The sequence below is a fragment of the Mustela putorius genome, unplaced genomic scaffold (assembly GCF_011764305.1).
Source record: "Mustela putorius furo isolate JIRA1106 unplaced genomic scaffold, ASM1176430v1.1 tig00003942_pilon_pilon_pilon, whole genome shotgun sequence".
NCBI classification, from domain to species: domain Eukaryota; kingdom Metazoa; phylum Chordata; class Mammalia; order Carnivora; family Mustelidae; genus Mustela; species Mustela putorius.
Window position 1 is genome coordinate 5,450,413 of NW_025422087.1, and position 14,220 is coordinate 5,464,632.

Sequence of the window (14,220 nt, forward strand, 5' to 3'; positions counted from 1 at the left end):
CTTAAAGTTATGTACTTTCAGGGATTGAAGGACTTGTGCATGGAGCTAATGCTGTGTTCCGTACTTCCTGTTGTTGAGTCTTCATTTTCCCGTTACTATCTTTATATTTTTCTTCTAGTTTTTCTTTCCTGAATCAGATGGATTGCATTTGGCCCCATTAACAGAAACCTGACTGCAGGGGCTTAACCAAATAAGATACTTTTTTTTGTTGTTTTTTGAGATATGGTTTGTAAAATGTAAATCCACACATTTTAAGTTTACGGTTTGATGAGTTTTGACAAAGGTACTGTGGCTCCCCAAACCATCCCATCAATATACAAGACATTTTTATCACCCTAGAAAATGAGCTCATATTCCTTTCTTGTGAATCCTGACCCCGTCCCCCAGGCAACCACTGTTCTGATTTCTCGTACCATAGCTTCGTTTTGCCTATTTCTAGAACTTCATATAAATAGAACAATACAGAGTGTATTCTTTTGTGTCTGGCTGCTGATGAATCATGGGATTCATTGGCTTTGTTGAAAGTTTCAGCAGTCCTTTCCTTTTTATTGCTGAGTAGTATTCTATTGAATAAATATACCATATACCACAATTTGTGTATCCATTCATGGCTTGATAAATATTCTGACCATTTTCAGGTTTGGCCTATTGTGAATAAAACAGTTAAAAACATGATTGTATAAGCCTTTTGTTTATAAGTTTTCATTTTCCTGGGGTAAACAACCAGAAGTAAAATAAAAGAGTTGAGAAATAAATAGGTGCATATTTAATATTTTAAGAAACCACCCATCAATTTTTCAAAATGCCTATGCTAGTGCTTTGGGTACATTGACTCACACACCAGCTTTGCTGACTGGAAGTATCTAAAGTGACGATGAACCAGAGTCATGCTCACTGACAATTAGTCTTTCTGGTTTTGAATATTCCAGCCATTCCAGTGGGTGTAAAATGTTGTGTGGTTGTGATCACATTCCTCTGATAACTGATGACATTGAACATCTTCTCGTGAGCTTTTTGGCCATTTCTACTGCTTCCTCTGTGACATGCTCATTGAACTATTTAGTTCATTTTTGAAAAACATTGGGTTGTATTTTTCTTAGTTTTCTTTTTAACACAGGGCCGTCTATATGTTCTGGATACAAGCTCTTTGTCGGATCAATGTATTGTGAATATTTCCTCTCAGTTTGTGGTTTGCCTGTTCATATTCTTAATGTCTTTGATGAGTGGAAACTTTAAATTTTGATGAAGTTCAGTAGATCAGGTTTTAATTTTATGGCCAGTGTGGATCTATTTCGGGTCTCTCTGTTTTGTTCTATTGATCTACTTGTCTACTCTTCCTTATGCCAATTTCTACCTTCGTGATTCAGATAGGGTTATTATTTGGTTTCCAGAGATGGATGGGCTGGGGCTGGGGAAGCTGCCCCTGAGAGTTCTGCTCAGAGCCGGGTTCCTTGCAGCTCTTCTCTCCACCATTTTCAGCCAGCAGTTTTTGTTTTCCAGACAGCAAGATGGCTGCTTCCTCACTGACATCACATTCTAGCTTCTGGGTAGAAGAAGAGGACAAACAGGTTAACAGCCCTACTGAGTCTGACCCTTTTTATCAGAAGAAAAAAATAAATCCCCAAATCCAAAAAGCCAAACCATCGTAAAAAGCTTCCTGAACCCCCATCTAGAATTCCGTTTATATCTCAGAGCTGGTCAGGTGGCCACCCCCCAGTGGCTGTGGAGACTGGGGAGAGGAATATTTGCATGCTATGTACTGCCTGCTTTAGTGACTTAGCCACTGAGGCAAAAGGGGAGGGATGGCACCTATTAGCCTGGGTAAGTCAGAACCCATTGGAGCTGGAGGTGGTCAGTCTCACAAACCATGAAGATGCTACAGAATGTCTTGGGATGACAGTGAAGAGTGAGGACAAAGAGAAACATCCAGGAAAAAGAAAAAATATATAGATATAGATATAGATATAGATATAGATATAGATGTAAATTGAGTGTTACTTCCTTGGTTAATTCTATATCAGTGCTTCTCTACCTGGTAAGGGACTACACAAGAAGGCATAAGATTTGTGAATGGAGTTTTTCAAAAGATATACTCTTCCTTCCACAGGGCTAACCCTATTTGCAGTATAAGCAGCAATGTCTCCTTCAGATCATTAAATAAATTTGCAAGTTTTGAATCTTTAAAAGATAACTGCCTGGTTGCTATTGTAAATGAATACAATTAGAAACCCAAAGCCAGAGAAAGCGCTATGGTAAATGTTTGGATCTCAGAGGTGTCCACAAGCATAGGCACTCCTGTTCAGAGCCTACCCTTTGTTCACGTAGTGACAGAGTTAAAGGGTTGACTTATCACCATGGCCCACACAAGTGCTGCTCAAGGTCCCAGGATGGATAGAGCACTGTTTCTTGCCTACGGCTCCTATAAGTCCGTTTATACTGCCCACTGTTGAGTCATCTGTTTCGCCTTTAATATTACTCTATCCTTGTTCCTGGAAGAAATTGAGTTGAGTGACAGGAACCAGGTAAGAGCCTAGCAGGCCTCAAGCCAGACAGTCTTCCCTTTGGTGGGATGACTTGAGACACAAGCATCTTCATCACAGTGATGGTTAGTGATTCTTAAGATCCCTTTTGAGGTGTAACAACCCGTATTTCCTGCTGTATTTGTTCCCTAACAACACAGCATGAACTGGGAGGCCTTACACAAGAGAAATGTATTCTCTCACAGTTCTGGAGGCTAGAAGTCCAAAATCAAGGTGTCAGCAGGGCCTTGCTCTCTCTGAAGCCCCCAGGAGAGAATCTGTTCCATGCTTTTGTCTAAGCTTCTGGTGTTGCCAGCAATCCTTGGCTGTAGATCCATCACTCCAATCTCTGCCTCTGTTGTCACACAGTGTTCCCTCCCCCCAGGTGTCTGTCCCTGTGTGTCTTGCCTTCTTCTTATACACAATGACAGCCCACCCTACTCCAGTATGGGTTCATTTTAACTTCAATAATTATATCTGCCATGACCCTATTTGCAAATCAGATCATATTCTGAGGTTCCAACCATGAGGACTTGAGCATATCTTTGACTTGAGCATTTGGGAGGATGCAACTCAATCGGTAACAGCTGCTAAGACATAACACGAAGCTTGTAAGGTAAGCCAGGACCAAGGTATCAGGATTATTACTCTGCAAGGTCCAGGAACAAAGCTGGGCTTCTAGTGACATGCTTTCTTCTTGTAGGGCCAGAGGGGGTTGTTACTCCAGCTGACAACAGAGGTAGTCTGCTGGAGGTCTCACTGCTGGGGAGCCGAAACGGGAAAGACACACCCACTACCTCCTTCGCTCTTGCATTAGAGCCGGGCTGCAGCTAGAGAGGAAGAAGCTGGCCTGCAAAGACACAGAGCTATAGGTAGGGAGGATTCTAAGGATTTTGGGGGTCCTGGTCCTGGACATGACTAAGGATGACTCCCTTGCCTGGCCATGCCTGGGTATATGAGCCCACAGATCTTTTCTGCCTTTCATTTTCTCCAATCCTAAATTGGCAAAAGTTGAGCAGAGGAGAGGCTCTGTGTGCATTTGAGCAAAGCCCGAGGTGCTGGGTGTTCCAAGACACAAGACAGGACATCTTGTGGGAATGAGGGGTGCAGGTGTTGAAGGTAGAGGGGCCAGAGGTGGTGGAGAGGAGGATTAACTTCCTAAAAAGGGGAAGGGGTGTGGATACCAGGCTGCAGGGATGCAGTAGGAGGCACATTAAGTGGAGTGACACAGAGGTTAGGAAAGAGGAAGTGTCCACCCGGAACACTTGTCCTTCTGCAGACCTGAATTGACTAGCCTTCCTCTCTGCACAGTACAAGGAAATGAGTAAGTGAGATAACGTTGCAACTTCGGGTCCTCTCCTTGCACTCACCCCACAGTGAGCAAACCGTGCTTCCCCCATCCTGGTCTGGAGTGTGTTTGGTCTGGGGAAGGCTAGTGAGTCAAGAGGCCCCCAGCAAAGGAAGAGAAGTCACTTCCCATCACACGGGACTCTGGAAGTAAAGGTGGCGGAGTAGGGGCAGAAGGGACTCTAGCTAGGGGTAACTCCGCTGTTCCTGATTTCCCCACCCCCACTTCTGGCCCTCTCTCCTCTCTGCTCCCAGACCCTTGTGCAAAGGTATGTCCTGACATACTTGGATGATCATGCAAGAACTCCGTGGAGTCAGTTTCCCTGCAAACAGTCATTGTACTGTGGGAAGTCAGGCAAAAATGCTAGCATTTAACAGCAGCTCCCATGATAAACACAGGGAAATCTGATAACCTCTGAATTTCAGAAATCTTTTGGCACCTTGGGGAGCCTTGAGGACATACAAACTGTCAGCTTTCTCTGAGGGGCTAGTTGTTTATATGTGTGTGTGTGTTGGGGGCACCTTCGGCAGGCCCCCTATAAAACCACCTGGACCCTGGGGCCCCACGCAGCGGTTGCAAGAGCTGACATTCCCAGAAGGGTGAAGGGCAGCTGGGCGGGGGAAGGGGGTGGTCCTGGGCTCTGTGGCCAACTCCACCTACCTCCCTAGCGAGTTTCTTCTCAAACCTTGTTCCATAAATCTGAATCATGGGGTCACGGTCCTAGTCAACAGCTAAGGGATTCTTACCTGCCTTGCATTAAAGAATTGTGTGTCCCTGAAAGGTGCCTTGTGGAGGTAACTCCCAGCCCTGGCTCTTTCTAAATGGATGCTGAATAAGCATCCCGTAAATGATGGATGAACTAACCTTAAAAGAAAAGACCGTAGCTGAGTGTTGAGCGATTCATCAAGAGCTGAGAACACCTCTCTGTTCCTCTGGAGGGAGATGCCAGGGGGTCCCTTTTGCTCTCTCCTGAGCAGGACACCTGGGCAGGGAAGAACTCTCCTTCTCTCCTCACAGAGAGGCCTTTGCTCGTGCAGGGGTGAGGGGGAGGGGGCAGAGAGAAGGAGACATCCACAGGTGCGGAAACCAGTGGGGGGAGCACATTGTCATTGATGCTGGATGTGATGTTTTTTGTTGGTTTGTACGCCTTCTAGAGCACTCTCGCTGCCTCCCGCGGCAGCGGCTGGCAGGGGGCTTGGCAGGATGACTCTTGCCAGTCTTGCCAGGCTGCTGCTGCCCGTGAGCCCAGGGAGGCTCTGGGGAGCCAGCACATGGTTTGCAGGCTGCTGACGGGCTCTCGTGCACACTCCAGCAGGGAGGACCCGAGACGTGGGAAACACTGGCAGGTGCTGCTGGTGGGCACTTTCTGTGGCCTCTTAGAAGACTGCTTGCCAACGGGCCCTGGGCACTTGGCAGAACGTCTCCACTTAGCTTACGGTCTCCGATTCCTGTTAGGAAATGCAGGGCTTGCCAAAGTGTTCATTTTCCTAAATGAACAACCCGGGCTTGGCATCAGTCTTACTCACTGCAGTACGGGGCCGAGCTCCCCCTTCTGAGCGTGCGTCAAGCTTGTGAGAGAGCATCCCTTGGGGGACCGGGCCAGCTCCGAGGTGGGGTCATTTCTCAACTGGTTAGGGCATATCACAAGATGCAGGAGGGCTCTCCTCCTCCTGAGGTCTGCCACCTTGCTCCTTCTCCTGGGCCTCTGTGAGATGGCTAGACCTCACTGGTTTTGGAGACTCACAAGTCTGGCTCTGAGCACGACGTTCCACCTTGCTGTGTGATCCTGGACAAGTGACTGGGGGCTCTCTGAGCTGCACTTTCCTCATCTGTAAAAGGGACACTCAGAATAGGGTTTTGCCCGTATTCAATGAGACATGGGGTACGAAGCATTTGGTACAGTGTCTGGGTCATTTACTATAATTAGTATATATTATTTTTCGTTATTAGGAAGATTCTGCGATGCTGTGAGGACAGCTGGGGCATCCTTCTCTGGCCACGGGGAAGGGGGTGAGAACCTTCCTTCTCAGGCAGTGGGTACTGAGAAACTGTCCCTGCCACTCCTGGCTTGCTCCTGAGCCAGAATGCCTCCCTATCAGTCCTGTGCAGGGGAAAAGGCCACAGTGAACTCCAAGGCTTGTCATTACTGTTCTTACGATTCTCTACAGCCAAACCCACCTCGGCCAGGACTTCACATTTACCACATACTCACTGTGCTACCCATTAGTCTCAGTGTTCTCATCTGCAAAATGGGACAATAATACCTCTTTGTAGGGTTATTATAAGGATTCAGTGAAGTAACAGGCGTAGGGTTGTTTGCATTTATCTGCATTTGGTAAATGTTCCCATATCCTCACTCATCTTTCCCCTCATTCTTTTTCTGTGGGTATAGACTTCAGGCCACTAAGCTCATTATAATCCTATATAATATGACCAGGCTTCTTACAGCATTTCAGAGAATCCGATACCACCTAGTTAATATTCTCTGTGAAATCTATGCGGTTGCTCAGGTAGTCTTTGGTGTGTCGTACGTCACGGCGTGTCCTACATAAGCGGGATTCATGGACAAGTTCCAGGTGAGTGAGGAGGGACGGTTTGAGCTCTTCTGCGAGAAGATTGCGGCCGTGCATGTGATCCAAAGACAGCCCGAGAAACTCTGCTTCAAATACTTTGTTTTCCTCCTTTTCAAGGATCCTCTTCCAATGTGTGCTTGCATTTGGAAAATTTGATTGGCATTTGTTTTGAATTTTATAGTATTACACGGTATCAGAAGCTATAGGTTACTTAAACATTAAACTCTCTGGCCAACTAAAAAGAATATCTCTAAGTGGTTCTTAGCAACCTGCATATACGATGCAAATTGTAATATCTCTCAGGGTATGTGAAAACATCTGTTTTTCTTCTAAAGCAGTAAACCTATAAGGGTCTCTTGGGATGTATTTTAAATAGCCTTAATACAACATTCAGGAATGATAAGCAAAATATAATCATAGTCTTAAGGGAATGTGAACATTTTATATTAATAACATTGGAAACTTATGTTTAATGCAGTGTTAAAAGTTGACAATTAAGCATGTAAGAGTCAGGAAATTCAATTAAAATTATCACAGTAATATAAATTTAGCCACATCCTCTATTGGTTATGAAATCCATTTAACACCACAAACAATAATGTTTTCAGCTGGTTTATTCAAAAGGAAAACAGGAACAAAAACACTCTAACGCTATATATATTCTGTTACTGTGGTCAGGCTAATTTTGCTGGGGGAAGAAGTTTCTGACTGACTTTGAATCTTTAAATGCCCAGTCATTTAAACTGAGTATTCTATTTCCTCACTTGTTGCATAATTTCTTTCAATAAAATCAGACAGAACAACTACCAGAGGAGCTTTCCTCTCTTTTCCCTGCTCCTTGCGAGTGGACGAGGCTGTCTGTGGGCTGAGGGCATCCTTCTGGGAGCGTGGCCACCTTCCTAATTTCTCCCGACCCTTTTCTGTGGGCTCTGTGATTGTAGGGATTGTGATTCTGTGTGTATGCTGCACCCTACTCTAGAGCTGGGAACCCCTGGGACCATGCACTTGGGGGGAAATGGAGCTCGTAATTCCATTCTCCATCAGGGCACAGGGTTCATGGACCCTTCGCTGAATCCATTCCTCATGCATCCCTTCTTCTAGCTGCACACACCTCCCTCTACTCCTTTCCTATCCGAGATGACGGAAGATGAGCATTCATTTTTAATACAAACACATCTGCAGCAAGTCCAACTTTGCCACGTCCCAGGAGTTTCACCAAGCGATTGTTTGGAAGTTCTGGTGCTTAGCAAGCATTCACTCAACAGCAGTCAAAGTCAACCAGGCACTGGGAACTTCAGTTATAGACTCACACCACCCCAGTTAAATGCTGTAAGGATAATGACAGTGAGAGCCTTGAGAGGAACTTCTCAGGGAATTACACCAACATTCATCTGGAAGGTTGACGAGAATCTGAGAATCAATCTTTTAAATTTACTTTTTATTTTTTGAGCAAAAGAGAATGAGAGAACATGAGTGGGCGGGGGAAGGGGCAGAAGGAGAGGGAGAGAGAGAATCTCATGGCAGGGGAAGGGGGCTCAATCCCAGGACCCTGAGGTCATGACCTGAACCAAAATCAAGAGTAAGATGCTTAACTGACTGAGCTGCCCAGGTGCCCCAACTCATTCTTGACTCCTCTTCCTAAATCTTGTAGTTACTCTTCAGTGAACAACCTTCAAATCCACCAACTTCTGCCTAAGGCCATTGCCACCATGCCAGTCTAATTCACCACGTTTACTCCATAGACTTCTGGAACGCTCTCCCAACTGCTTTCCTTGTCTCCATGCTGTCCCCTCTAACCTGTTCTCCACCCTCATCAGGTGATCTCGAACGCAAGTCTTGTTTTGAAACAAGTTCTCTTAAAGTCCTTGAGTGGCTTCTCTTTGTTCTTGGGATCGTTTCAGAACTTTTGACAGCACTGGCAAGGCCCTTTGTGATGTGTTCCCCAGATCCCTCTCATACCATCTTCCCAATCTACCTTCCAGGAAATGCAAATTGATTTCTTCATCTGCATTGTGATCTTTCTCTTGCTTGCCATCTTTGAGCACATCATTTACTCTTTCCTCAAGTATCCGCTAAGCTCATTTCTACTCATCGTTCAGGTTTTATCTCTGTTACCACCTCCTCTGGGAAGATGTTCCCAAGGTCCTCTGTAAAGAGGGCTGAAATAGTTTCCTACCTCATACCCATTCCCCATTCATCCAAATCTCTTTGGGGCAGTAATGCACCCAGCTTCAAGACTATAGGCAAACCAAATTTAATTGCACTTTGCAGATATTGTGTTTTTTACCAGCTGAAGCTTTGTGGCAACCCTGCATTGAGCAAGTCTATTGGTGCCACTTTTCCTTTTCTTTTTTCTTTAAAGATTTTATGTATTTATTTGAGAGAGACAGACAGAGTGAGCAGGGGGACAGGCAGAGGGGGAGGGACAAACAGACTCCCCACTGATAAGGGAACCTGACAACAGAGGGGTTGATCCCAAGACTCTGAGATCATGACCTGAGCTGAAGGCAGATGTTTAACTGACTGAGATACCCAGGTGCCCCTGGGGAGCCAGAAACCACAGCACTATAAGATGGTGAAATTAATCAATAAATGTTGTGTGTGTTCTGACTGTGCCACCAACCAGCCGTTCCCCCATCTCTCTCCCTCTCCTCAGGTCTCCCTTTTGCCTGAGAAACAACACTATTAAAATCAGGTCAGAGTTGCACATCTCTCACTTTAAATCAAACACTTAAAATGGTTAAGCTTAGTGAGGAAGGCATGTTGAAAGCTTAGATAGGCTGAAAGTTAGGCCTCTTACACCAAACATTAGCTAAGTTGTGAATGGAAGAAAAAGTTATTGAAGAAACTTGAAAGTGTTACTCCAATAAATAAACAGATAAGAAAGTCAAACAGCCTTTCTGCTGATACAGAGAAAGTTCGAGTGGTCTGGAGAGATCAAACCAGCCCCAGCATTCTGTTAAGACAAGGCCTGACCCCGAGCAAGGCCCTAGGTCTCTGTGATTCTGGGAGGGCTGAGAGAGGTGAGGAAGCTGCAGAGAGAAGTCTGAAGCTGCAGAGGCTGGTCCATGAGGTTGAAGGAAAGAACCAGCTCCGTAACAGAAGGTACAACGTGAAGCAGCAAAGGCTGGGGGAGAAGCTGCAGCAAGTTCTCCAGAAAGTCCAGCTATGATAGTGATGAAGGCAGTTACACTCCAGTGTAGACAAGACAGCCTTCTACTGGAAGAAGATGCCATCAAGGACTTTCAGAGCTAGAGAGGAGAAGTCAATACCTGGCTTCAAAGCTTCAAAAGGACAGGCTGACTCTCATGTTAGAGGGATAACACAGCTGGTGACTTGAAGTTGAATTCAATGCACATTGGCCATCCCCCAAATCCTAGGATCTTTAAGAATTATGCTAAACCTACCCTGTCTGTACTCTAGAAAAGGAACAACGAAGTCTGGATGACAGCACCTCTGTTTACAACATGGCTTATGGAATATAGGAAGCCCCCTGTTAAGATCTGTTTAGAAAAAAAGATTCCTTCCAAAAATTCTGTTCAGTGACAACTCAGCTGGTCACCAAGAGCTCTGATGGAGATTACAAGGAAATTAAAATTTTTTGAGAATAATGCTGTTTTCATGTGTGCTAATACAATATCCGTTCTGCAGCTCATGGACCAAGTAGTAATCCTGATTTACAAATCTCAAGATATACATTATGTAAGCCTACAGGTGCCAGAGGGAATGATTCCTCTGATGGATCTGGGCAATGTCAGTTGAACACCTGGAAAGGATTCACCATTCTAGATGCCATTAAGAACATTTGTGATTCATGGGAAGGTCAAAATATCCACATTCACAGGAGTTTGGAAGAAGTTGGTTTCCATCATCCTGGAGGACTTGGAGGGGTCCAGGGCATCTGTGGAGATAGTCACTGCAGAGGTGGTGGAAACAGCAAGAGAACTGGAGTTAGAAGTGGGGCGAGAAGATGGGCCGGCACGGCTGCCGTCTCATGATCAGACTTGGACAACTGCTCCTTGTGGATGAGCCAAGAAAATGGTTTCTTGAGAGGGAATCTGCTCCTGGTGGAGATGCCGTGAAGACTGTTGCAATGACAACAAAGGATTTAGAATCTTAAATCAACTTAGCTGAGAAAGCAGCAGCAGGGTTTCAGAAGATTGACTCCAATTTCGAAAGAAGTTCTTCTGTGGGTGGAATGCTGTCACACAGCATCACACACTTTGGAGACATAATTCATGAAAGGAAGAGTCAATCAATGAGGTAAACTTCTATCTTGTTTTATTTGAAGAAATTGCCACAGCCACTCCAACGTTCCTCAACCACCACCCGGATCAGTCCAGCAGCCATCAACGCTGAGGCAACGCTCTACACTAGCAAAAAGATTATGATTCACTGAAAGCTCAGATGATAGTTAGCCTTTTTTTAAGCAATGAAGTATATTTTGATTAAGGTATATACATTTTTTTAAAGACATAATGCTATTTAATAGACAACTGTATAGTGTAAACATAACTTTTATATGCACTAGGGTACCAAAAAATTCATTTGAGTCACTTTATACTGGCTTTATTGTGGTGATGTGGAATCAAACCCACAATATCACCCAAAGATGAAGAGAGACTTATATCCTCTTTTGGGGGGAAAGTGTTAGTGCATTTTCTATTTTGTGAGAGAGAGTTTCATTATGTTATACAGAAGCATGATTTTACCACTGTCTTTCTTGGATGTTAACTTTAGTTCGGTTAAAGGGGTGTATATGGAAGTCAAGTTGACAAAGGGGTGGACAGGTTTGTAATGTGGTAGGTAGATAGGTTTGTATTGTGTCAGTTGACCTAAGCTGGAACCATGTTTCCCTCAATTCATTTCCCTGCATAGTTCTGGGTTAGTGTGACTCCAGGAGACATCCTACGTGAGGTCGCAAGGTGGAAGTGAAGCAGCAGCCATCTTTGATGCTTAGCAGGTGAGGCAGGCCACATGGCTCTCTTGCACACACATTCTTGCTTATCTGTTGGCTCAACTGGTTGACTTAGGGCAGTCGATTGGGGCCCTCAGTTCTTCTGCTTCTGCAGGGAATTCCTTCAGCTTCTCTGGGCTGTGACAAGGGGACCAGATTCTCCTGCAGCAAGTCCTGATCATTGAGGTCTGGGCTTAGAGTCTGTGTGTGACAGACGTGGGTTCCAGTCTGTCTTCATGGTTTCCTCACAGATTTTAGTGTCAGTTCAGTTCTTGCTTCCCCTGCTTCATGTCCCTCTTACCTGACCCTCATTGCCTGACAGTTTGCCCTTTTGGATTTTAGGCTTCAGCACCAGCAGCAGAGAACAGCAACCATACTGTCCAGGGTTGAACTGTCTTCCAAAAGACCTGTCCAAGTCCTAACCTCCCTTACCTCAGAATGTGACCTTATTTGGAAATAGGGTCATTACAAATATAATTTTTTAAGAAAGTTCATACCGGAGAAGGGTGGGCTCCTGATTCAGTCTGACTGATGTTCTTCCAAGAATTTGACCATGTGAAGACACAAGGTCTGAGTACCATGGGGTGACAGGTGCAGAGACTGCAATGCTGCAGTTGCGGGCTAAGGGGCACTGAGGACTTTGGTGACCACCAGAAGTTGGGATGAGCAAGGAGGGATCCTCCCCTAATGGGTTTCAGAAGCAGCATGACCCTGCCGACACCCTGATTTTAGACTTCTACTCTCCAGCACTGTGTCACAATAACCTTCTAGTGTTTTAAGTTTCTTTAGAACAACCCTAGAAAACAAATACATTCACACAGACAATTTTGCCAGCTCCCGAAATTGCGTAAGCTCAGATCCCTATAACACATACATATAGGTATATGAATTGTATGTATAGTCTCCTAGTGGTTCTGCTTCTCTGGTAAGAAACCCTGACTGCTATGAGGCATGTGTTTTCATTTCTTTTGGAAATTGCTAGGTCCTAAAGCAAATATGCATTTAGCTTTTTAAGAAACTATCTAACTTTTCCAAAGTGTTTTTATTTCTATTTTACCACTTTTGCATTTACCACTTCACACTCTGACCAGCAACGGATTAGAATCTCATTTGCTCCATGTCCTTGCTAACCATTCTTAGAGCTTTGTGATGGGATCTTTTACTTTGCATGTCCCCAGTGACTAATGATGTTGAGCATTTTCTAATGCACTTATTGGCCATTTGTAGGCATTTTTCTGCAACATGTCTGTTTAAGTCATTTACTCATTTTTAAAAGGGGGATTGTTCATCTTATCATTGGCTGGGAATAAGTTCTTTATATATTCTGGGTTTAAGTCCTTTATCAAGTGGCTATATTACAAATATCTTTTCCCTGCCTGTGGCTTGCCCTTTTATTTTCTTAATGGTGTCTTTTGAAGCACAGATGTTTTAAATTTTAATTAAGTCTAACTTACCAAATTTTTTTCTTTACACAACTCACACATTTTTTGTCTTAAACAAAAAACAACTTTTATAGCATAGGGAATCTAGTCAATGACACTGTAATAGCATTGTCTGGTGACAGATGGCAGCTACACGAGTGGTGAGCACAGCAGAACATATAGAAACATTGAATCACTATGTTATACACCTGAAACTAATGTAATGTTGTGTGTCAACTATACTCAAATAAAAAAAAAAATAAAAAACTACTTTGCCTTCCATACGGTCACAAAGACTTTCTTTTATTTTTTTCTTCTAGAAGCTCTGTCGTTTTCTTTTTTATGTTTAAGTTGAAGACCCATTTCTAGTTGTATTTGTGTGATTTGAGGGGAGGGTCAAGGTTCATTTCTTCCCTATATGAATACCCAGTCCTTCCAGCATCCTTCATTTGAAAGACTTTTCTTTCCTGGTTGAATTACTCTGTCAAAAATGAGCTGAGCACAAACAAGCCTCACAATTTTTAAATCTACTAGAATGCCCACTTGCTGACCTCTTTTCCTTAGACAGCTTGTAAGACAGATTCAGCTGAGAGTCGGGGAAAGGAACCCACACGTAAGCTTTGTTTTTGTCCATGATACACAGCATGGTATTTGCTGTACTTCCAGGTTACTTGCTTGATTCCCCCACAAACTCCTAACAATGCTCTGTGTTTTGTGTGTTTGTGATCTGGGAGGGAAGATGTTTTCTGGACACACGTTTGGGTTCTTGCCGTCTGTGCGATGGTCTGTGGACTTCTACTTCCCTTTGTGTCCTTGCACTGATATCAGTAGCCTCTAGCTCGAGTCTGAGTGATGGATGTCATATCTGTCAATGTTGTTTTGTTCTAAAAAGCACCCAGCTCCATGCCCTGAGCACATGTGGAATTTAATCAATAGCATTCAGATTACAGCCAATTCATTCCCCTTCAGTTTCCTCATCTGTGTAATGGCATGAAGGCTCTTCTCTAGTTCATTCAGTTCCATTCAGGACCAGATGGGCGATTCGTGTAAAGAAAGGCCATCGGAGTGATCCGAAAGGGCACGTGCACCCAAATGCTTATAGTAGCAATGTCTACAATAGCCAAACCATGGAAAGAACCTAGATGTCCATCAACAGATGAACGGATAAAGAAGATGGGGTATATATACACAATGGAATACTATGCAGCCATCAAAAGAAATGAAATCTTGCCATTTGCGATGAGGTGGATGGAACTAGAGGGTATCATGCTTAGCGAAATAAGTCAATCAGAGAAAGACAACTATCATATGATCTCCCTGATATGAGGAAGTGGAGATGCAACATGGGGGGTTAAGGGGGTAGGAGAAGAATAAATGAAACAAGATGGGATTGGGAGGGAGA